This window comes from Mus pahari, chromosome 8, assembly GCF_900095145.1.
Source record: "Mus pahari chromosome 8, PAHARI_EIJ_v1.1, whole genome shotgun sequence".
NCBI lineage: Eukaryota > Metazoa > Chordata > Mammalia > Rodentia > Muridae > Mus > Mus pahari.
This window is the reverse complement of record NC_034597.1, coordinates 51,652,219-51,676,394: the sequence shown is the minus strand read 5'-3', so window position 1 is coordinate 51,676,394 and position 24,176 is coordinate 51,652,219. Positions and strand designations below refer to the sequence as shown.

Sequence of the window (24,176 nt, the reverse complement as noted above, 5' to 3'; positions counted from 1 at the left end):
CTGTCAGCTAACTAAACTCCTTTTTCTTTGTAAGCAGTCTGCCTCAGTCATTTTATTGGGATAATGGAGAAGCTAATACATAGCTCGGATAAGGATTCTGCATCGCAGACTTGCATCATAGGCAAAATTATTAAAACGCTTATATGGCATTTCCTTGGGGCCAAATGTTGTATATTTGAAATATAACTGAACTGTGTTCTGACTTGAGTTCCCTCTCCACGGCCTATCTCATTATGTTTATGAAAATATTCCAACATTTTAAAAATCCCAGATAAGGATACACACTATCTGCCCACACACGCATACAACCTACACACTAGTTTTGGTGGGGAACTTTGACTAATACATGGGTCATGAAAGAGAACTCTTATTTATGTATATATATTCTAAGTTAAATCAAAGCGGTTGGATACCTTCAATAAATGTATCCTTTGATTTCTAAAATACCATGCCTGTTATATTAAAATCAGTGATTTGCTTAAGGTTACTGAAATGAGACCTTGTTAAAAGACATTAATAATCATGATGTCAAAAAAATTATACCAGGCTACTAATGGATTTTGAGTTAAAGGAGCAATTACTTCCAGGGGTTATACAAAAGTCATAACTTCATTCAGCTCTTTCAAGTCTCAATCCCTAATTTTCAGCAAAAGCTTATTTCTTAGTGAATGGATCTCCAGATAGCTTTAGAAAAAAAAAAAATTATAGCCTTGAACCAGCAGAATCTAAATTACAGGACCCTAAGAATCATGCTCACAGCAGTATTTTGCTAATAAATAAAATCCTTCATGAAGAAAACCTTCCATAAAGCCAGCAATAAGCGTCCCTGGGTGTCTTTCCTGGGCAGGAACAAAGCGTTTACTACAAGGTCTTTGGTGGCAAAAGTGGCATCTGCTCAACCCCACAAAGGGTCTCAGTGCAGGGCATCAGGGTTATTAGGAAAGGCTTCTACTAAAGCCCACGAGGTGGAGGGAGCCCAAACTGGCAATAAACACACTTACGAATCAGGTCCCCCCGGAGAAGCACAGCAGAAACTGCAGGTTTATCTGGGCCCTGCTCTGGGTGACTTTAGCGACCTTCACAGACGACCATGGCATCTGCTCGGGCACTGAAACAGCTTAGCAGGGGGTGGACTTCTAGATGGGCCAGTGGACTCTAGACGCAGAACAATACTCACTCCAGATGCATTCTCCTATTTGACTTCCCTGAACATAACTAAAGAACAATATTATTTAAAAGCAACAAACTGGGATTAAAGGTGGGCAGTGGTGGCACACACCTTTAATTCCAGTACTCCGGAGGCAGAAGAAAAGGAAGATAGATCTCTGAATTTGAAGCCAGTCTGAACTACAGAGTGAGATCCAGGACAGCCAGGGCTACACAGAGAAAATCCCTGTCTTGAACATTTCAACAAAACAAACCAGCAACAAACTGGGACCATTCTACACTTTAGGTTCTTCATGATGCTGACTACAGCAGGTATGGCTTTATTTGTGGGCCAATCACTAGGCTGGGGAGTCCAGACCATGAAATTAACAGGGATCTGAACTTTGTCCTGCTCTGAACACAAAATCCACCAATATGCTTTGGAAGTCTGTGCTGCTGCCTGGCATTAAGTTAATATATAACAATTACACATCAGAGAGAGGGAAAACCAACAGTTTAAACATACACTCTAGGGAAACCAAAACTGGCATTAACTGCCAAAAAAAACAAATCAACAAAACCCAGCGACAATCCTGGTGTTCAGGAGGCTCCATCTGCGCCATGTTTCCCACGCATGTGCAGTTGTTTGCTGGCAATGAGATGGTCCTGTGCCAACAGTTTGGTCCAAACCCCACCCACTCAGCAAAGCTTAGGCACAGAGTTGCAGGGACACAGCAAAGGGATCTGGCTATGTTGGAAGAGTATCTTGAGTGGTTTCCAGAGAACACTCCAAATGGCTTTAACAAGGATTTTACAAAACAACTCACTCTCAGTCAGCACTGAGGCCGCCATACCCCTTCTTATTCAATCAAAATCAGCTGAACATCGGTCAACCCCACCACCCCAGGCAGGAAAGGATGGCACACCAGGCACTCTGACTACACACTTACTCCCCATTAGCCCTCACAACAGCCGAAGGCTTTTCTGGGTGCCCTTAAACCCGCGGCTTGCTTCCATTTCCCTGGGAATAACAATGTCAGATCGGATCCATGCATGTGTTTAAGAGTGAAAACAATACGAGAAAAACACAGCCACCGAGTCTCAGGACACTTCTGGGCGTTACTCTTGAAAATAGTAAATCAGCATTAGAAGGAATACCTTCCGTATTCCTGGCACCTCTGTCTCTTCCTCTCATAGCCCAGATGCACCAACGAGGCAGGCCGCCACTTCAGCACAGAGGATTATAAGGCAGTAGTAAAAAAAAAAAAAAAAAAAGCCTTAGTTGTGCCTCCTTGCAAACTGTTTAGCAAGAGTTCCAATTAGGACACTGCTCTTGTGAGTCAAGTTTAAAGAGCGATGAGGTCCTTGACTACAGCTACTAGCTCTGCCACCTGACCCTGGGGGGCTGAGAGGGCAGTCTTCCACAGGGAGAGTACCAACTGTCCAGAAGAATCTTGTTCTCAGAACATTTGACGTGTGTGTGTGTGTGTGACTGAAAAAAAAAAAAAATCTATGTTCAACTGGTATAATTTTATACTCCAAAAAACACAGCCCTCCTAAAGAGCATCTAAATATGCAAATGGAGCAAAAACAGGTGAAAAAGAAATTACACTTAGTAAGGTGTAGAGCACTGGAAATATTAGCAGTCACAGTTCAGGAACACTGTGCCTTTGCTGTGTTAGCTTCACAGCAGAATCTCTCCAGCTTTCCTGGCGGGCTACCCAAGGAAAGAACGTACCTGTGACTAGATGTCTGCTGCAGATGCTTCATACACTCTGAACACGAATGCAGCAAAAAATAAACTTAAAAAATCCTAGGGACCTGTGCACTGCTCGTCTAGTGTGGGCACCACTGCCCCTGTGTCCCTGTGACCCTGGCTCACGGGTCTGGTTTAATGGAGCGGCTCTGTTTACCCGTCCTGAGTAGTGAAGTGGAGCAACACGCTGAGTTTTCCCAAAACCGATACCATCTGCACAGCTCCAAGTTTTAACCCTAGCAGAACTGCCGGGAATGGCACGGAAACGAGCAGGGGTACATGCAGATCTCAGCCCAGAGCCCCACGCTTCCTGAGTGTCACCGGAGGCTCCTGGGAAAGCTTCCCATGCTCGTAGAAAGCTATTTCTACACTGATCTCACATAGGTAGGCTGCCTTCCAAGTGTGGGAAAAACAGGAATTTTCTTACAAACAATTTGCCAACAGAACATTTCACTGTGGGCCGGGAAAGTTGGATGCCAGAGCCCATCCTGGTATCTGGAAGCCCTAAGTTCAATTCTAAGCCCTACAAAAGCTAAACAGAATACCACCACCACCACCACCACCCCGGAAGACCTTTTACTCTGTTTAATTATTGCTGTATTTTTTTTTTTAACTTATTGCTGTAAGCACACTTGTATGTCTGTGCCACAGGGGCACATGTGGCAGTCAGATGTCAACCCGTAGGAGTATATGGGTTCTGAGGATCACACTCAGGTTGTCACACTGGGTGGCGAGTGCCATTACCTACTGAGACACCTTGCTGGCTCTTGTTCCAACATTTCTTACATATCAAATACTGCTTGCCGCCCTGGGGATGGGAAAGATGAAGGACACGCCCACTGCTCCTACTTATCAGTCCTGCCAGGCCGTGTGCTGTGTTGAAGGCCTGTCACCTGAGTCTCTCTGGGTTCTCAGAAGGATGCTAAGAGGCATGGACTTATCTCCAGGAGACAGATGAGGAGGGGGGCAGATAGTGTCCCACAGCTGAGCGTGAGAACTTGTGTATACTGCAGTTCCAGAGGACTGTTTCAGACTCTTAATTCCTATGGCTAAGGAAAAAAAACATGGTTTTAACAACAGCTTCCAAAGACATCCCATAGAACTTAAGGAGGAAAAAGGATGTTCCTTTGCTAAAAATAAATTAATTAATTAAGTTAAAAAAAAAAAAAAAAGAAAAAAAAAACGGAATAAGGGGAGATTTCAGCTACTCACCCATAAACAAAACCTAAAAATTAACTGAATTTAAACCTACTGGTTCAAATTAATACCAGAACATGGTAGATAATAAGCAGATATCAGGGTATGGCTAATATTAGATTCACCGAGGAGTTGAAGATATCCCTATAAGTCATTATTTACGAAGTGTCTACTAGTTCAAGGTATTGTACCAGACAATCTATACTTCTATTCCTTGGCTTAAACTAACCCTGTATCACAAGGGGGAAAGAGACAAAAGGCAAGCCTCAGGACAGAGCGCTCAGCTCACTTCCAAACAGCCAGAGTTGGACCCCAGGACGCTGCCTCCTGCCCCACTCTCCGCTATACATACGCGCATGTTTAAAATAACAGTCATGGTATGCATATACCCATGCACAAGTCATGGACATCTGCACACGCACAACCACAGGCACCTACAGATATGTATTCGTATGAATACCCTGACAACAAAAGCAGGGAAAGCGCTGAAAACCAAAGCTGAAAACACAGCCGCTGGGGCATGGTGATCCACACCTGGATCCCAGTGTTCAGGAAGCTAAAGCATGAAGGTCTCAAGTTCAAGTTCAGCCTGCTGACACCTTCAGTAGTGAGAACATGTCTCAAACAGCCAACCAACAACCACATGCCAATCATCCTTATGACTTTAGAAACCGAAGTCATAAAAACACTAGCCAGCCAAATCCATGAACCAGAAAGATGATTCTACACCGTGACAGACGCGATTTATGAAATAAGGGTGTCTTGAATATACTTTAAAATTCCTTACATTGGAATGTGATCAAATACACTGTACAAATTAAAAGATATTTTAAAAACATAGATGTATATAAAGGGAAAAAATTCTTAATGGATTATTATTATCACCATTAGCAAAAGCAGTGATACAATCATTTCACTTTAAAAATTAAACTCCTATCCATGACAGAAACAACCAATAAACAAAGGAGCAGACAGGAAAGTTACTCCAGCTGACGGAATCGGTCTCTAAACAGGCACATTCCCCTAGGACAAGGGTAGGTAGGGTGCCGAGGCCACCATTTCTAGTCCATGTTGTTCTGCCCGGCTCAGCTCAGAAAGTAGAGATAAAGGCGTTCGGACAGGAAAAGAATAAAACCATCTCTCCCTCCGTGTGTCATAATCTCACACAGAAAATATATTAAGGATAATGCAAAAAAAAAAAAAAAAAAAGAAAGAAAAGAAAAAGAAAAAGAAAAATTGAGCTAGGAGTTCATGAGCTTAGCAAAAGTGAGTCCCATTTCTTCACTGCCGCAATAAACCATTCCCACGAGAGCTGTAGGAAAGAAATCCATTTACAATAGCACCAGAAAGAATAAACACGCAGGGATACTTTAACAAAGGAAATGCACAACTTACACTCAAACACTATAAAACAATGTGGAAATTCAAGACCTCAGCAAATGGATTCACCACAGTCAGAAGGGAAATGTGCCTCAAATTAATCCAAGATTCAATGTAAGACCACCAAGATCCCAGCTAGATTACACTTCATAAATCTGAAGGCTCATCCCATAAGCAAATTTAAAGGACCTAGAAGAGCCTAAATGTTTTTGGAAAAGATATCTTACACTTCACAATTTCAATGCTTACCACAAAGCCACAGAAACCAAGATGGCGGTACTGGCATAAGAATAGATATACAAGACAATAAAAGCCTAAGTTGGAGTCACTGAAATTAGAAACTTTGAGGCAGGCAACACCAAGCACGAAGTGAAAAGAAAATCTGTGGAATGGGAGAGATGGCTGCACACTATTGGTCTAGAGAGAGCCTAAAATCAAGAATAAGGAACACGGCTCAACAACCACATGACGTCACCTAGTTAAACTGGCAAATGACTTAACCAGGCATGTATGGAAAGACACAAATCACTAATAAGCACATATAAAGATACCGACATCACTACACAGCAAGGGAATGCATCTCAAAACTAAGGAGGTGGCACTTTCTGAACACTGAGACAACAGGGTTTATGATGGTTGCCAGGAGTGGGAGAAGGGGCGAATGTGTTACTTAATGGATCAGGTTTCTGCAAAATGGAGTTTTACAGGGATGAAGAGATGGTTCGGAGGGTAAGGTGCTTGCTGGGAAAGTGTGAGGAACCAGGCTCAGATCCCAGACAGAGGCCAGGTGCGGCCATTCACACCTGGAACCCACTGCTTGGAATGAGGGACAGAGGCAGAAGGGACTCAAAGGCAAGCCAGCAGAGCCAACAAATGTTAAGTTCCAGGTTCAGTAAGAGGTCCTGTCTCAGAGTTAGAGAGAGATGGGTCAGTGATTAGGAGAACTGTCTGCTCTTCCTGAGGTCCTGAGCCTGTTCCCAACACACAGGGCAACTCACAGCATCTATTACTGAAGCTCTAGGACGTCTATGCCTTCTTCTGACCTCTACCTTCACCAGGCACACAAGTAAACAGTACACATACATATGCAGGCAGAAGCACTCACGCTAAAGTAATAAAAAAATATTGGGAGCGGGGAGACAGAGAGACAGAGACAGAGCGAGAGCGCACCTCTCTTAAGTGAATATCCAAGAAGTCCCTTGGTCCTTCTGTCATGTGAGAATTTCTGTGAATCATGAAGCAGTATTTACCAGACATCACATCTGCCATGTCTAGATTTTGACCTTATAGCCTCCTGTGACAAATACACTCCTACCCAAGCCACCCACTATGTGGTATGCTGATTACAGCATTCCAGGTGACAAGCTGAGGTGTCTGGTCCACTGAGGGAATGTGAAAACCCAGAATTTATTTCCTCTATCTAACAGAAATTTCACTTAAAAATCTGAAAGTAATGTCCTTGCCCTGCAAGCATGATGGCCTGAGTTTAAGCTCCAGACATCCATTCCACCACACACTCACCTCAGCCATGGTGGCACATGCTTGTGAATTCACTGCTGATGATGGGGGGGGGGGGCAGGGAGCCCTTCAGCCAGCCAGGCCAGCCTATTTGGAGGGTTTCAGGTCAGTCAGAGACCCTACAGTAAATCTCGAATGGTAGACGGTGAAGCCAGTGAAGTGGCTCAGGAGGTAAAGGCATTACAATTAAGCCTAGCAACCCGAGTCTGGCCTCCATGGAGGAAGGAGAAAATCAACTACTGTAAGCCGACTTCTAGCCTTAATTTGAGCACCATGACATGTGCGTGCCCATGCACACATCATGCATGCATACGCGTAATAATAAATAAAATAAGCTTCTAAAATAATGTGGATGGCTCCTGATGAATGACAGCTTAGGTTGATCTCTGACCTCCTCATGCACAAGCACATACATGTACCACACATGCATGTGTCTCAGCACACATAAACACACATATTCTCTCTCCTTCCCTCCCTCCCCCCCCAAAAAAAAAATCTGTATTCTCTTGGAATACTAGACCACACTGCCTCGCAGACAGGATACTAGAGTTTCTGGCTGTCTACATTGCTTCCTTTGAAACTCTCATAATGTCCCCAATGTCATCTTGCATGGCACTCAGGGAGAGAAGTAGGATGTGGCTACCATACAGCACCCCACTCCACCCATCTCTCCCAAGAGCTTTAGTGGAGGCCTGACTCTGCAAATAGTGACAATGCAAGCTAGTAATTCCTCTGTTCAGCATGGCCCCAAGAGGCATGTCCATCTAAACCAGAGATGCAAAGATGGAAACATCATGACTCTCAGTCTGAAGCACTTACTGGTTCACAAGGGATGCAGCAGCAACGCAAGAGGAGGTCACACATTTTACTGAGAGAACAATGAAGGACGAAAGGAATTCCTTCTCTGATTTACCTACGGCATATCATGTTGGCTCACTAACAGCTGCCTGCACTCTCATGAAAGAGTATTATTTTCATCCACATATCAAGGGGAGGGGGACTCTTATTTTGACAAGCCCTCACTAAGTAGCCCAGGCTGTCCTTGAAAGGACAATCTTCCTGCCTCAGCCTCATAGTGCTGAGACAAGGGGAGTGACCCATCAGATCTAGCTCTTATCAACTATTAATAATTAAAAGCAATGAGGAATCCAGAACATCCACTCTGCTTCAAGGACTAATGGAGCTAAACAGTATGACCTTGAACTTGAGGTAGAAAGCAACAAATGGTAACTTATGACTTCTTACATGGATAAGCCAGGCTTCCACTCACAGGCAGGGAAGAGAGGAAGAACTTAGCCAACAACAGCACAGCCTGGGCCTGCCAGCTAGTAATCACTAACAGTCAATCAGCCCGCAGTTGTGTTATTATTATTTGAAAAAGTAGACCTTCTTTTAAGAATATCAGGCTTCATTTTTACAGAAAACAAAGCAGATTCAGTCAATTGCCCCAAGGCAATTTGAAGGCCTCATGCCAGAATGCAGTGTGCCTAGCCTGTCCTTGGACTTGCTTGGTCCTGTTAACAAGACCTGATTTTCTGAGAAAATAACAGTTTTGTTTGCTTGCTGTGTGTGTGTATGCATGAACACCCGAGTATGTGTGTTTGTGTGTGTGTGGGATATGAAATGCAGACACTAAAAGGAAACTATGATGTCATGAGGAGAAGAGTGATACTTCATTTACCATACTTTGCAACTTTCTGTCTGTGTTATGTTACAAGTAATAGGTCTGGTCTAAGTGGCCCTGCCAAAGCCTTACCTGGTGAAAGAGGTTAAGTAAACGCCGGGGGATGTGAGCTCAGTATGGACTCTAGACCCACTGTACTGAAGTTCAGCATAACTTATGCAGGTAGTTCTTAGAATGCAGTGTCACAACAAAGACAGATCAAAGGAGTGTGAGCCGCACACAGTAGCCCATGCCTTCAATTGCAGAACTCAGGAGGGAGAGACGGATGGATCTGTCAGTTCAAGGCCAGCCGGGTCTACATAATGAATTTTAGGGCAGCCAGGGATACAAAGCGAGACTCTAAATAAATAAATAAATAAATAAATAAATAAATAAATAAATAAATAGATAGATAAATAAATAAGTGTGTAAATAAATAAATGTGAATGAATGCACTCCCAGTGTGTCTGTCTTTCCTTCTCTCCTCCACTCTGTCCTCCCCCTCCCTTCCCCTCTCCTTCCTTTTCCATTTCTTGGTTCTTGGTAGAGGTCTCACTAAAATAGCTTAGACCAGCCTGGAATTTGGGGTTTCCTGGCTCAGCCGCCTAAGAGCTGGGATAACAGGTGTACCACCACACCCAAAGCCAGAGAGCCAGAGACCTTTTTGGTGTTGTTGTTGTTATTTTTAATAGTCTGATCTCGTAACAGGTATATACAGATTCAGTAGGCAAACCGGGGGCAAGTGTGACCATGCATTCCAACAGAGACCGCCCAGATGCCCACCTACAAACCCGAGCCACCAAACCGAGTCACTGGCCCTCTACACCTCTCCCTCTGAAATGACTCCCCACACCTAGGTCACTTACATGGCTGTGTAGGAGAGAAGCAAGGCGTGGCTACCACAGAGTCTCCCTCAATATCCACAGGGGCTATGTTCCATGAGTCCCAAAGAAGTTGTGATGCTGCAGACACTGCATATAGAGGGCTATATTCACTGTATTTTCATATGTATACACGGTACGATAAAGTCTACGTTATGCACTGGGCACTTGTAAGACAACAACCAATAATGAATAGAATACACTTAAGGAAAAGTTACATAAAATGTGTGTTATTTACATAGAACTTTCTCCCATTTATTTTCAGGCTACATTTGATTTCTGGGTACTTGACACCATGGGAAAAGAAAGACCAGTGAGTAAGCCTGAAAGTGAGTAAGCCATTCCTGAGGTAGATCCATGGGCATCCTGTCATCCCGATAGACTTGTCTCTCCAGCTGCACCCTCCACACAGAAGCAGCAGGATCAATCAGATCTGCCCAGTGGGCTCTCGGGCGAGGGTCACTACCTCACCCTTTCTGCAGAACTGTCAGTGATGAGGCCAGAACACAGCCATGGGCAATGCTTTCCATGTGGCTTCAGGCACGGAGGGCACAGGATCCATAGCCTTGGGAGGACCATGCAGACCTGGCTAATGGGAGCTTCTGAATTTCTCCCTGCTGAGACAAAGGCTGGCCTCAGTCCCAATGGGGAAGTACCTTCTCAGCTTCAACTCCATGAGAAAGGTGTGTCTCAGAGGAGGACAGGGGTGCACGTGCAACCTGGGTTCACCAGACCCAGTCTCCCTCACACGGCGCAGCCCAGGTCAGAAAACCAACATGCATTCTAGACATTTGTTTCCTTCTGAATGCTCTATCAAAACTAACTAGACATAAGCAGGACGCAGTGGTACACATCTTTAATCCCAGCACTCGGGAGGCAGAGATGGCTGGATCCTGAGTTAGAGGCCAGCCTGGTCTATAGAGTTCCAGGATAGTCAGGGCTACACAGAGAAAGCCTGTCTTGAGGAAAAGATTACTAAATGTGTCCAGGGAGTTTGCCGGTGACCTGGAGGGATGTCCAGAAAGGGCATCTGTCCCAGTTCAGAGCAGTAGGACCCAAGAGCTCTCCAGCTGGCTCATTCTCGGTTCACAATGACCTTTTATCCCAGGCTGATCTATACAGATTACCACTATCTTCATCTCAGAGGAGCGTCCCATTGACAACGCTCAAAAGCCCCAACCTGGGACAAAGATGCTGTGTGTGGAGGGGAAGATGTGGCGTCTACATACTTTCCAAGAAAGCCTAAAAAAACCAGAGCCGTCCTGATGGCTAGCGGCTTCTCCTTCCTGGAGAGATCCCCTCTGGCAGAACAGAAGAGAAACTGAGGCCAGCAGCAGTGCCTACCGGAAACAACAAAAACTCTAATAATCTTCTTAGAGTCAGCCAATTCAGTGGCTCAGCATTTAATAATCCAGAAATTTAATAAGCCCCTCTGCTTCAGAATAGCTATTACATGGGGTTTCATTTAATTAATCTCAGCAGGCTGAAAAAGAAACCCTAGGAAGACATGAAAAAGTCCCAAGTCAGAACAGGAAACAGAAGAACCGCGGCTTCCAAGACAGATGTGCAGATTACTGTATAGATGTGCAGATTACTGCTGTAGTGGTTTGACTCTGGGATGTTTCTCAAGGGCCCACCCAACACTGTCCTTTGCCCATGGAACTATTAGAAGGTGTAGGAGGTAGGACCTAGTGAGAGGCAGTAGGTCACTGGAGGCACACCCTTGAAGGGGAGATGGAAACCCAGCCCTGACCCCTTTCTGGCCACCATGAACTGAGAATCTCCACAGAGTCACACTGAAGGGCTCTCTCACGGGCCCAAGCACCGCAAACATGGTGCCAGCAGGCCTTGCCCTTTCCCCTTCCCTCTCCCATTAGATTCCATTCCTAAAGCTCGTCCCCAAGGTCTATTCCCTTATTTGGCCACTGACTCATTCCTGAGACTAAACACCAAGGCCCAGCAATCAACATTCATTTATTTAGCTACACTGGCTAACCTGTCCAATGAGGACTTATCAACTCATCCAAGCACAGACTTCCTTCTCCCTTTTCCCCTTAAAAACCAGTTCTGCAGAGACACCTGCTGCTGCCTTCGCAGAGGCAGCTGACACCCCCCACCCCTCCCGTTTGTCCCTTCACGTTAATAAAGTCTCCTTTGTGCAGAGAATCTGGTGTCTGGCTATGTTCTGTGCCAACACCGAGGCGCCCCTTACACACATGCCCACCACCGTGATGCCACAGGTCCCCACCATGATGCCACAGGCCCCAACGACAAACCAACCTCTGAAGTGAAGACCTCAAATAAACTTTTCCTCCTCACAACTTGTTTATCTCGGGCTTTTGTTACAGTCACAAAGAGCCATGGACATAAAAGGTTTGACCCATCCACCTGCCGGCATTTGAGCATTGCAATGTGGTAAATTAAAGACATGACCTTGTAATGTTAGACTACCCCGCCTCTGTGTTTTACCAGAAGGCTTCCAGGTCAGAGCCCATGGAGGGGAAGTACTTTGTACGAAGAGGTCAGATTACAAACAAGGATTAGAAAGAGTTCTTCCTCCTCCAGGATCACTTCTGTGAGAAGATGCCTAGCGGGCTCTAAGCCCTGCACATTCTTCTGCGAGCTGAGCCAACAGTAAGCGGCACAGACCATCTGCAGGCAGAGCGGCCAGGCAGGAGAGTCACCCACACTCTCACTTCCTAACCCAGCTTCCCTGAGAAGGAAAAGTCTAATATGGCTTCCTCCTTTCCTCACTCAGCAACAGAGCTTCAGTAAGGGATGATGAGCTATTTATCAGTCAAGTTTGGCTAAGATTAGATTGTGGGAACATGTTCTCTGATATGCTGATACTTAGGTCATCACAGCTGCATGGTGCTCTGGGACTGAAGGGACCTGGGGTGGGTGCCTGGGATACCCTGCAGGGTCCCTGAAGGAGTTCCTTTCAGATGGACAGCATTGCTGCTGTGGCTGGTGCTGGTTGGGAAGAAGAGCGGTAGAAGAGCAGTGTGAGACACAGTCAGGTGTCCTTAGGAAGACTGCTGTGTCATCAGCTTCCTTCCAGGTTGAAAGCTTCCATCTTAAGAGGGAAACTTCTTTAGAAGTGTGTAGTGGTTTGAATGAAAATGGCCCCCATAGACTCATAGGAAAGGGTGCTACTTAGAAAAGTGGCTGTATTGGAGTAGATGTGGTCTTGTTGGAGGAAGTATTTCTCTAGGGGTGAAGCTTTGATTTTCAAATGATCAAACTTAGACCAGTGTCTGTTTGTCTTCCCCTCTCCACTCTCCCTCCCCCTCTCCCACTGCCTGCCAATCCAGATGTAGAATTCTCAGGTCCTTCTCCAGCACCATGTCTGCCTGCTCACTGCCATGCTTCCCACCAAGATGACAATGGACCAAACTCTGAACTATAAGCTAGCACCAATGAAATGTTTCCTTTGTAAGAGTTGTCTGACAATAAAACTCTAAGACAGAGTGTAAAGGGAAAGTACAACAACAAGATTTTTAGGAGAGGATGTTTACAATGGAGTAAAACAATACGATGTTCCAGGGGGAGAGAAAATACTCTATTCTAAAGGGAAGTACCTTAAGACAGGAACTAAACATCACAAAAACAGGTTCAGGAAGTCCCTGAAACTGACCAGCTTCACTAGGCTCCTCCCTCATCAAGAATATACAAGCAGTAAGGGCTCCTAACTCTGACTCTCAGATAAGCTCAGCTGACTGGAAGAAATAGAGACCAGCTAAGCACCCTTGAAAAGACCAGCTGAGCTTCTTGGAAGAGACTCAGATCAACTAAGCCACCTAGAAAGGACACTCTCCATCCCATTGATCTGCTTACAGGCTGTGCAGTATGTTCCAGATGCCCAGCTTTTTGAGCTGTCACCCATGCTGGGGTGAGCTTTAGTGACACAGCTAACTTTGAGTCATTTCTGCTCCTGTAAGTAGCCCCAATAAAACTTGTGGTGTCCATACTTTGGCTCCCTATTTAGGGAGAGTGAATAGGCATTTGTTCAAGTCTACCTAGGAAGCTGACACACAACACTTGTCAACGGGCAATTCTGTTGCTATGAGATGACAGTACCATGGCAAAAAACTATGTTGTAAAGTATATGCTATATTATAGCATGGCCTGCCATTTCCGAGGGCCATGATGAATAAAACATCACAAAGTCAGATCAAGCTCAAGAGAAATGATGCAACCCAGAGAGCAGTCATGGGTTATAAAACCACTGGCTAGTACATCATCTGTCATGTGCTGACATGGCAACCAACAATGGGCCACATACATAATGGGGATTTCATAAAGTTCTATCACCTGTGACTCCAACCACCTAGTTTTGTACACTGACAATTTCTAAGTACACTCTGACAATTGCAAAGCAATGATAGCTGAGGATAGAGTACTCATTTTTTTTTTCATATTCTTATCACACCTACCCACTGATTGAATGTTCTAAAGAGGCATCCACAGTGCTTATTTAGAATTCCACTGCTAAGATGACAGCATGTCCAGGAACCTGAGACCATGTACAGGGACGCTGACATGGCTGATAGCTCAGTCCTGAACACTCTGGAACAGCAGAGCCCATCTTTCTGGATGGGTGTACCATCATGGTCCCCATCTGTGCCTCCCTGGAACAGAGACCATGACCAAGCCTGGAACCAAGGCATCACAAGGGAAAGAAGCCTGTCCCATAGTCCTGACAGTACGAGATCACAGAGAGAGGCCCTAACACCAAGGTTCAGCTCACCCTGGTAAAACAAGAAGGCCCTTCAACAAGAAGGGCTGGGCACTGGCCCTGGGGATTTCAGGTTTGTCTCAGGAAAGTAAAAGCAGGAAAAGGCACAGAAAGCTGCTGAGTAGCTCTCAACAGAGCCTTTGAGAGAGCAGTGTGCTTTTTTTTTTTTTGGGGGGGGGGGCGTATTGTTTCATTACTTGTGGTTCTTTAGCATTAACATTTAATTTTTCTCACTGAAATATATAAACTCACTTTGAATACAACTACACCTTCACTAAATATTAATACATTGTCTACTCTCCAAATGAGCACCGAGAGGATGTTATTTCAGACGGATGCACGAACATTTAAGCAACTGCCATTCCTTTGAAGGCCTGCTTTGTAAGCCCTATTCAAGCTGTGGGCAAGGTCTCTCCGACAGGGCTAAATCCACACAATGGCAGCTAGTCTTTACCGTCAGACTGAGTGGCCTGTGTGCTGGCTATACAAAAGTTTCCCTCTCACTTAGTAATTGGGCAGCCGAACAAATACAGTGAATCAATTCTTCCCAGTTGCCATCCACATTTAAATATGTGAGGTCAGTCTAACAGTAAACGCCCAGCATCTGCAGCCCTGCACTGCCCAGCAAAACAAAACTAACACCATCCTCTAACTTTTCCACAGAAAGAACAAATCATGGACAGGATATGAGTTCACAAACTTCTCCCTTATAAAATTAGTCTCACAGTCGCATAGCCAGGGCTAATTCAGCACCAAAATAAACTGGGAGCAGGCAGTTCAACCCAGGCTTCCTTCTGAGGCCACTATGCTTGCTGTGGGCCACTGGCTCAAACCTTAGTGTCTTAGGTCAACTTTGTTTTAATAACTTGTCAGGACATTTCTTCTACTTGCCAAGATATTTTAGGATAATTGTTGCATGGGATTTGATTTAATTAATCTCAGCAGGGCTCAAAGAAAGCCCACAAGGGCAACATGAAAAATGTCATTCAGATGTTCTATTATTAAAAGTTGAATAATCTTGTTACCATATAAGACAAGTATAGAAAATGTCCCCCATTGCAAACCTAAACCTCAATAAAGGGAAACAGCTCACCTAGTAAAGAGTAATAAGCCAGATGACCCAAGTTTGGTCCCTGGAACCCACACAGTGGAAGAAGAGAACCAACTCCCAAAAGTTGTCTTCTGGCCTTCACATGTGCAAGGTGAGCACACACGCACGCTCACGCGCACACGCGCACACACACACACACACACACACACACACACACACGGGGGCGGGGGGAGAGATCTAAATAAATCACTGGTGTGCAGCAAGACAGTGGCAGCGCACACCTTTAATCCCAGCACTTGGGAGGCAAAGGCAGGAGGATTTCTGAGTTCGAGGCCAGCCTGGTCTGCAGAATGAGTTCCAGGACAGCCAGGGCTACACAGAGAAACCCTGTCTCGAAAACTAAGAGAGAGTCAGACTGGGTGGGGGCTTGGGGAAGTGCTGATGTGGAGCTCAGAGGTGGAGCACCTGAACAGCACGTATGACTGAACCCCGGCTTCCACATTCACTACCTAAAACAAAAGCCCAAACAAACAAAAGACCCTGTGCTGGAGAAATGGCTCAGTTGTTAAAAGTACTTATAACTCTTGCAGAGGACCCAGGTTTGTTTCCCAGCACACATGGTGGCTCATAATCACTTATAACTCCAATTCCAGGAGATCTGACACCCAATGTATATGCACCATTCATACACACAGAGCACAGATACACCTGCAGGCAAAACACCCAAACACATAAAATAATCTTTAAAAAAAAAAAAACACAAAAACCTGCTATTTTGGCAACAGCTGTCCATTGAGTAAGAGTAAAGCTAGGGCCAGGTGGTGGTGGCGCACGCCTTTAATCCCAGCACTCGGGAGGCAGAGGCAGGCGGATTTCTGAGTTCAAGACCAGCCTGGTCTACAAAGTGAGTTCCAGGACAGCCAGGGCTATACAGAGAAACCCTGTCTCAAAAAAAAAAAAAAAAAAAAAAAGAAGCTAGAATAAAATGTGCACAGCTGGACAGACAATGTAAAATTTATACATTCTTCCAAGGACACTAGAAACAGGTAGTTTCTAACATAATGCCCTTCTTATTCTAGACAACAGATCTGATGCCAAAGAGAAACCAAGTCAGATGGGGTGTGGGAGAAGTGACACTGGTTTAGAACGATGCAGGCCTAGAGGCACTAGAACACTCCCATCAGGTTTAAGGCACCAATGTTCCCAGTGCACAACAGCATCTTCTAAATTGTGCCCCTGGGGGAAGCTCGCAGGAGTAGACATGGTGAGCCACAGTGTCTGTCATAATTCCCAGTTCTCAGACCACAGCAGAGAACCACAGATCTGCAAACTGTGTGTACTCCACGTGGAGCACAGGACCATTCAGAACTGCAGTGGTAACGCACCCCCTGCAGCCTCTTGTCACACACTGCCTGAGCATTCCCAGATGCATCCTCAAAACTCCCAGAATGCCTAGCAACACTCCTAAGCTGTCTACCAATCCATCTACTTAATTCTCAGCCTATGACATCGGCACTCCCCAAACGTGACTGCGTGTGGAATGCTTTGCCACAGCCCAATGCCTACGTCTCATCTGAAACTGATCACAATTTCAGCCGTGGGCGAGGCCAGCAATCAATTTGTTAATGATAGGTAGCTCCAACCATCTGCAGAGCTTCTGAACTCTTCAGCTGAGACAGTTATCAGTGTGTACCCAGGAAACTTTTTCCCCATATTGCAACATCAGGCCCTAATAAAGGTTTTTCTCGAATGGTTAAAAAAATAAATAAAAGAATGTAAACCCGAGTGATGGCAGTTAGCAGTGAGGGCTTTGATGAATGAATGGTTAAGTCATGAATGTGATTAAGATCCCTATAAAAGGAGCTTCAAGGGACTGGAGAGGAGGCTCAGCCAGTGTCTGCCATGCAGGTATGAGGACCTGAGTTCATACCCACAGCACTCACGTGAAAAACAGTGTGGTATTGCGCATCTGTAGCCCCAGAGCTCAGGAGGGTAAAAAAGGGCAATCCTGGGGTCTCTTGGCTTCCAGTCCAGGCAAGTGAGTGAACTCTGGGCTAAGTAAGATCCAAGAAAAACTATATATATGAATTTTATATATAATAACACATATTAATATATGTTAATGTTATATATATTATGTAATAATTATATATTAACACATATTAATATGTTAATATATAACATATGCAATAGTTATATATCAACACATTAATATATGTTAATGTTATATATATTATGTAACAGTTATATATCAACACATAATATATAATACACACGTGCACACACACACACACACACACACACACACGAAAGGGAGGGGACTTCAGAGAGCAATTTAGCCCCTCCATTGCCATTACATGCCATGGGAAGATATAATGCCTGTACCTTTAGCCCCTTCCATCAGTTCTGCCCTGTGAGGCTACCACAAGAAAGTCTCCCCAGACACCGAACTTCAGTGCCCTTCGTGCCCTGCTTCCTAGGCTCCAGAAAAGAGATGTTTCCCTTCTTAATAAACGACACACAGCGGCCATAGCAGCAGAGACTAAGCTGCTGTCTCAGCTTTTAGAATGTGACAACTGAGGCACAGAGAGGTTAATACCTTCACAGATCATACAGCTGAGAGGCTACAGAGACAGACCATGAGGCCAAGGACTGAAATGCTAAGCAATTCTCCTTTCCTCTGACATCACGTACCACATGTCCCACTCGGCTTCTTGCACTGTCTTCTCCGAAGACTTTCAGCCTCAAGCCACTTCTGACCAAGGAACAGAAGCAAATTCTTCCTACTTCCCCAACGGACTTGGACTAAAAACTGGTAATAAACTCAGGTCTAATTCCAGAAGAAGGCACTGGAGGAGGAGGTGGAGTGTGCAAGGATTCACACCCAGTGGCTTATGCTGCGCGTCACAGTCATCCATCAATCCTACCAGTCGGAGCTGAAGGTTTCTAACCTCTGGGGACATGGTCGTGTTTAAATGAGGGGTCTGATTTACTTCTCTCTCTTCCACAGGAGATCACTGGTTTGTTCCGTTATAAAATGTGTAGGAAAGAAGGGAGCATGATGAAATGCAGACAGCTGCTAAGTTGAGGGAAACCACAACACCAAACACGCATCTTCTCACTGCAACAGAAAAGGACGCTAACTACCTGGGAAGTCCTGAACTCACACATCCTAGAGCCATGGCTATCAGACACCTGCGGCACACAGGAGGCTCCTTATCAGAAAGACAGGCAAGCCCTTGCCCAGAAAGCACATGGCCCTGGGCTACACCCCCAGTATCACAAAAAAAAAAAAAAAAAAAAAAAAAAAAGACAAAGATGAACAAGAAACCTACTTTGCAGGTTACTGGCCTGCAATTGCAAATGTCTACTTAAAAGGTGTGGGGGCAGCCCGAGGACTGTCTAACATGTCCCCACACCTGGATTACGAGTCACAACAATGGCATGCAGCCTTAAAGAAACAGCCTGTGGGGTCCTGGTTGTCTCCTCTCTGGTTTCTGCTAACGCTGCCCTGAAGATCCCATCAGCCCCTGCCCTTGCCAACCTGTGCTTCCTCATCTCCTGGAGGGCTTTCCAGGTCTCAGAACTTCACACGCTCTCCCACGCCTACCACACCCACGTTCTCTTCACTATTTTGACTTTTCACATGCCCGCCTCTCCTGCTACACAGGATGGTGAGCCTCTTCATGAAAACCTTCGGATTGGCTAGCATCTAGCACATAAACAGTAGTCAGTACACGATAGGTAAATATGTCCCTGCGAGCCAATATGGACATACAACCACACATGCCTGTGGCAGTCAGCAGGGGCTTTCTAAGTCTAAATGGCTCCGACCATTGCTGTACCGTTCATGGATTAGAAAAAGCTCTTCCATTACAGGGGACACTCCGTCCCCTTGAAGCGTAGCAATCAAGCCCATTTCTAAAGCAGAGGTTATTTTTCTTCTGCCACAGAAAAGCCTCAACCCACCTGGATGTGTTTAAATGTACACATGTAAACTAGGATACAAGGTCCCTTTATCTTTAGCACATATGCTGTTTGGGCACCAGGGCCTGATCTCTGAACTGTAATGTTAGCACTCCAGTACAATAAACTGACCCATTTGGGTCACTTAGTACAACACCTTCCCCAAGACCCCAAGGCAGCTGTACTGGAACTCAACTCTGTAGACCAGGCTGGCTTTGAACTCAGTGATCCACTTGCCTCTGCCCCCCCCCCCCCCGAATGCTGGGTTTAAAGGAGTGCACCACCACCACCAGGCTTACTGTAGCACTTCTTAAAGGTTTGGGCTGCTTAACCCAGGCTTCCCATCAAGTGCCATCACGCAGTAGGTCTGGTCTCACCCTCCCCTTGCATCTGCTTCAAATGTAAACAAGGGCTCTCTTTCCTAGTTCAATACCATGTGCTCGGGCACAGATGAAATGTGAAATGCTAAGTAGGAAGGACCAAGAAAGAAGAGAGCAGGTGGTTTGGTGGCCTAAGGAAGCTGCTTACAGCTAAGGATCTCTCAAGACTCTCCCCACTCCAAATCTCAGTCTGGCCTTGCCCAAGCCAGTCTCTGATTCTTCGCCAGGGACACCAGGAAACACACTCTGTCACTCCATTAACAGGGGTTAAGGGGCAAGGCTGGCTAGCCTGTCTCTATCCAAGTGGATATACAGCCGTCTCTGCAAGCTCATCAGTCTTGTAGCTAACTGCCAAGAGGCAAGCACATCATCTCCAAAATCAGCAGTGTCCGAGCTCCTTGTGTCCCACATAGGCACCAACTGATGCTGCTCCTGAACCACGTGCAACGGTGTTGTCTGACAAGGAAACCAGGTTCTTTAAGCTGTTCATCAACAGAGGTGACAGTATTATGTCTGACGCACTTATTATAAGTATTACCACCTGTGTCCCAGCCACGAGTTCAGATGCCACTGTAAACAGCCAGAACTATATTGAAAAGGCATTTGCCCATGTCCAAATTTACCGCGAGCCACAGCTCCTTGGGGGCCTATCAAGCATCACACCCTCCCAGAGCCAGAAAAGGATGCAGATTCCTCTGGGTCCTCACGCTCTCCGGCCCCTGCTCTCCTGTCCTATTCGGTCTCTTCAGTTCAGTAACCATCTACCTTCGTAGAAGGCGCGGAGGCGGCATACTTGCCTCAGCAAACTGTAGGCTCCACTCACAGATAACAACGGGAGAATTCACATGCCTCTAATACGCCAGACAGTCACGGATTCAAGTCTTACTGCCGACAGTGGGGCTCTGGGCATGGCAGCTTCCCTGAGCCTCCAGATTCCACTGTGGAACCCAGCTGCCACCATCATCAGAACCACGGAGAACAGACGGCGTGCACAGTATACCTTCTGTACTTTGTAATGACGCAATTCTCCCAGGAAAGGGAAGGAGAGACAGAGCACCCCAGCTTCTGACGCTGAAATCCCTATGTGCCGTGTGGTCTGCCTACAGAAAGCTGTTCATTCTTGTTGCTCTGGAAAAGAAGCATGCTTCTAAAACACCTGAGCGTATACACATTTCTGTGATGTTTTACCCCAATTATGCCATCACGTGTCTCAAAGGCAAACATTTTCTTCTTATATCCTTAAGGCTTCATCCTACAGATGATTCTACATGAGATGTGCAGTTCTACTGCTATTTAGCTCAGAAAAAGGAAGGGAAATAAAGATGCTTTCCACACCAAGCTGCAGGGCCAGACGTCCCAAGTCCCAAGGCCAGTCAGTCCTGGGATTCTGTGGCTGCTGCTCGACAAATTTGTCTCCTTATTTCTGGACCAAGTTTCCTGCTGTGTGGATTCTAATGTCCCTTCCAGCTATAAAGTCCATAACTCCAGCAGTCTCCTTCAGTAAACTTGCAAGTGAAGACTAGCCAGGAAATAACTGATCAAGGTTAAGACTATAAAATAAAATAGAAATTAAAAGACAACGTGAAGCCACATGGCTCTCCGAGACCCAAAGGCCCATTCATTGTACTAAAGTGAAACTGAACTTCTTACACAGGAGCCAGTTAGCCATATACTTTTTATGACGTTTTCTTCCCAACGTCCTAGGGTAAAGATGGAAGCAGGCTGAAGGCAGAGATGGAGAGACAGCCATGCTTTCTGAAGGACATCAGCCATTTGACTTTTCCCCAGGCACTGTCCTACAAGAGTAGACTCTGTGCCCTAAACTGGCACACACTGCAAAATAAACAAAACATGTCAAATAACAACCTCACTTCCAAAGCTGAATGCCTGGCCTGTCTGAGGTCAATAAGTCACATGGCCCCATGAGACTAAGTCAAACAACACAGTCATGACAAACATGACTGTGGCAGGCTTACCTTCTCTGAACCCACCCTTTCCTCATCTGCAAAGAGGGGACAGTGGTGGATCTTCCTTGACAGAGACTGAAGGAAGATTTTAAATGAATATTACTGCTTTAGCACAGTGTTTGGTAAACGCTGTGTGATCATCACATTAATGTTGATAATGACATCACTCTAGGGCTGCATGTCCAATTCCACTTCAACAGACAGACACAGTGACAGATGGAGAGGCCTGAGAGCCAGGCAATGTGCTCCTGTGGAAATGCAGAAGCCCTTGTGACACTTCCAGACTTTCTAGAAAAAACAAAAAAACAAAAAAAACTAAGTCTGTGAGGTAACTCAGGGCTGACTGGAAAGGAGGAAACTGAGCCTATTGGTGTTCTAGGCCTGTGGGGGGAGGGAGGACCACAAGAGGGATCTGAGACCAAGAGAGCTGGGAAAGTCACCAAAGCCTTGGCAGGCTGTGGCTAGGGAGGAAGCAGGTAAAAAGGCCGGAAAAAGAGTGCCCGGTAACACACAGGTCACAAAGAATGGAAAGGCTCACGAAAGGGTGGGGGTGGGGCGGCAAGTTGGGGGCCAGGGAGGTGAGTGAAAAATAATTAAAACGCTGGATGGAAAGCAACCTCCCCAAAGGCTCTAGAGGGTGGGGGAGGGGCAGAGAAGAAGGTTCAGCCCCACACGGTAGGGGTGCATAATTAACCCTTACCAAGAGAACAATGCGGTGAGGAAGTTTGAAAGGGGGGAAAGGATAGCAGGGAAAGGGAGCATTTGTTAGGAAAGGTGAAAAAAGAAAACAAGAGTGAGAAAAAAATAAAAGCAAACAGGGTGAAATTTCTGTGCTTTGAAAGTGGGATCAAAAAAGATGGGCAAAAAACTAGACGGTCTGGAGAAATTAGAAAACACTAGACAACAGAAATGGGGTGGAATGGGTCGGAAAAACAGAGTGGGGGAGGGAGAGATACGGCTCTAAGAAGCCTTGGTAACCAGCAGTGAATAAATTCAAATTACTATTCTACTTATTAATGCCATGATCCCATGCTGGGCAGCAACTATAGTAGCTTGGCTCGCTTGTGTTTGCTGTAGGGATTTTTTTGTCTTCTTTCACTCGGAGAAGAAATTTGCTCCGAGTCTGCAACTTTACAGTTAAGAAGTGTGGTGGTCCCCCTGCACAAGCCACCTGAATTCCTCTCCTGCGGCAGCCGTCCCAACCCGAGTCTGGCCAGTATAGCAATTCCCCATATCCTGAACAGATATGGAGCCAAACCAACTCTGCCAACTCACTCTCTATACAAGTGACGATAAAGTCCCCAGGTCTTTCAGGCTGCGTCCCAGAACGGATCTGCGGAGAAACCTGCTTTCTAATCTGAGTGCTCCAAAACTTAAAACGCAACCCCAATCCCCTGCATGCACAGGTCACGCCCTCCGAGGAAGGAAGCATTCAAGGGGCCGGTGGCGGCCAACCTTTGTCCGTCGTCCTGGCGCAACCCCGCAGCCCGCCCAGCAAGCAGGGAGCGCGGGTAGATAGAGTTTCAGGGTAATCCCTGACGTCCCGGGGGAAAGGCACCGGCAAGAACAGCACACCGCGCCCTCCCCGGGGGGCGCTGCCGGGCTAGCCCAGAGCAGCCGCTAGCAGGCGGAGCGCTCACGGTGGCGCAACAGGTGAGCAGCCCCGGTCCGTCCCACGGGCCACAAGCAGGAGCTGGCAGCGGGACACCCTCGGGTCACAGAGGCCGTCCTTGGCGCTCAGTTCCTCCGCGATACCCACCCGAGAGCCCCCGCCCCGCAGAGCCTTGCGCCTCTCTGGGTAGCCTCACCTCCACGGTCCTCACTCCACCGAAGCTCCAAAGCCAGCGTAGCCAAGAGGTTCTGCTGCCCAGCCGGCTCCAGCAGGGATGCAGCCGCGAGCTCGCCAGGCTCTGCGCGCCGTGGCCTCCACCGAAAGAGCAGAGCTGATTCCGCCCTCCCGCGCTCAGCCGCCTCCTCCCACGGGCCACGCCCCCAGCCCGCTCCCGAAGCCACGCCTCCGCACCGCTCTTCTGAAGCCACGCCCCCGAACCGGCTCCTGGGGGGTCCTCGCAGCCCTCCTTGCTCGGCCAGCCTCCTCTTCCAGGGGCCACGCCCCCAGCTCATCTTCCTTGCCCCTACCGGCAAGGGGATTTTTTCCCCTTCGACCAAGCCCAAACCGTTCGGTTCAAGTCTCCAGGCCAGGCCACGCCCTTGGTCTCAGAAGACACTCTCAACCTAGCTCTCTTCGTGCCCCGCCCCTCACTACCTCCACCCGCGCCACCTCCAGGTTGTGCCTTCGTGCCACTCACTCACTCACTCCAAGTCATGCCTCCGCCCCTTCAGCCCTACTAACCCTCTCTAGCCAACTCCTCTTTCTCGTTTCATCTTCCCAAAAGATTACTCCCTGGTAAGACCCGGACTCTGTCCCACACCTCCGAGTCCCACTGCTGATCACCGCAGCCACTCACACACTGGCACCATACACCGGTTCTTTCTTGCTCCCTACCTGCCAATATGCTGCCTCCGCCCGGGT

The 24,176-nt window shown here is 46.6% G+C and overlaps 1 protein-coding gene across 2 annotated transcripts in view; it reads right to left on the bottom strand.

Annotated features, from left to right (window-relative positions):
- Window positions 1-23,562, bottom strand: part of Spata13 (spermatogenesis associated 13) — a 130,377-nt gene extending 106,815 nt beyond the window's left edge. The window contains exon 1 of one of the 2 annotated variants that reach the window (XM_021203608.2): window positions 23,452-23,562. The gene's annotated coding sequence lies outside the window, so the exon portion shown is untranslated. Of the gene's footprint in view, window positions 1-21,652; window positions 21,728-23,451 lie in introns of those variants that run through there. The other variant, XM_029541328.1, reaches the window with a different exon arrangement.
- Between the last annotated feature and the right edge of the window lie 614 nt (window positions 23,563-24,176).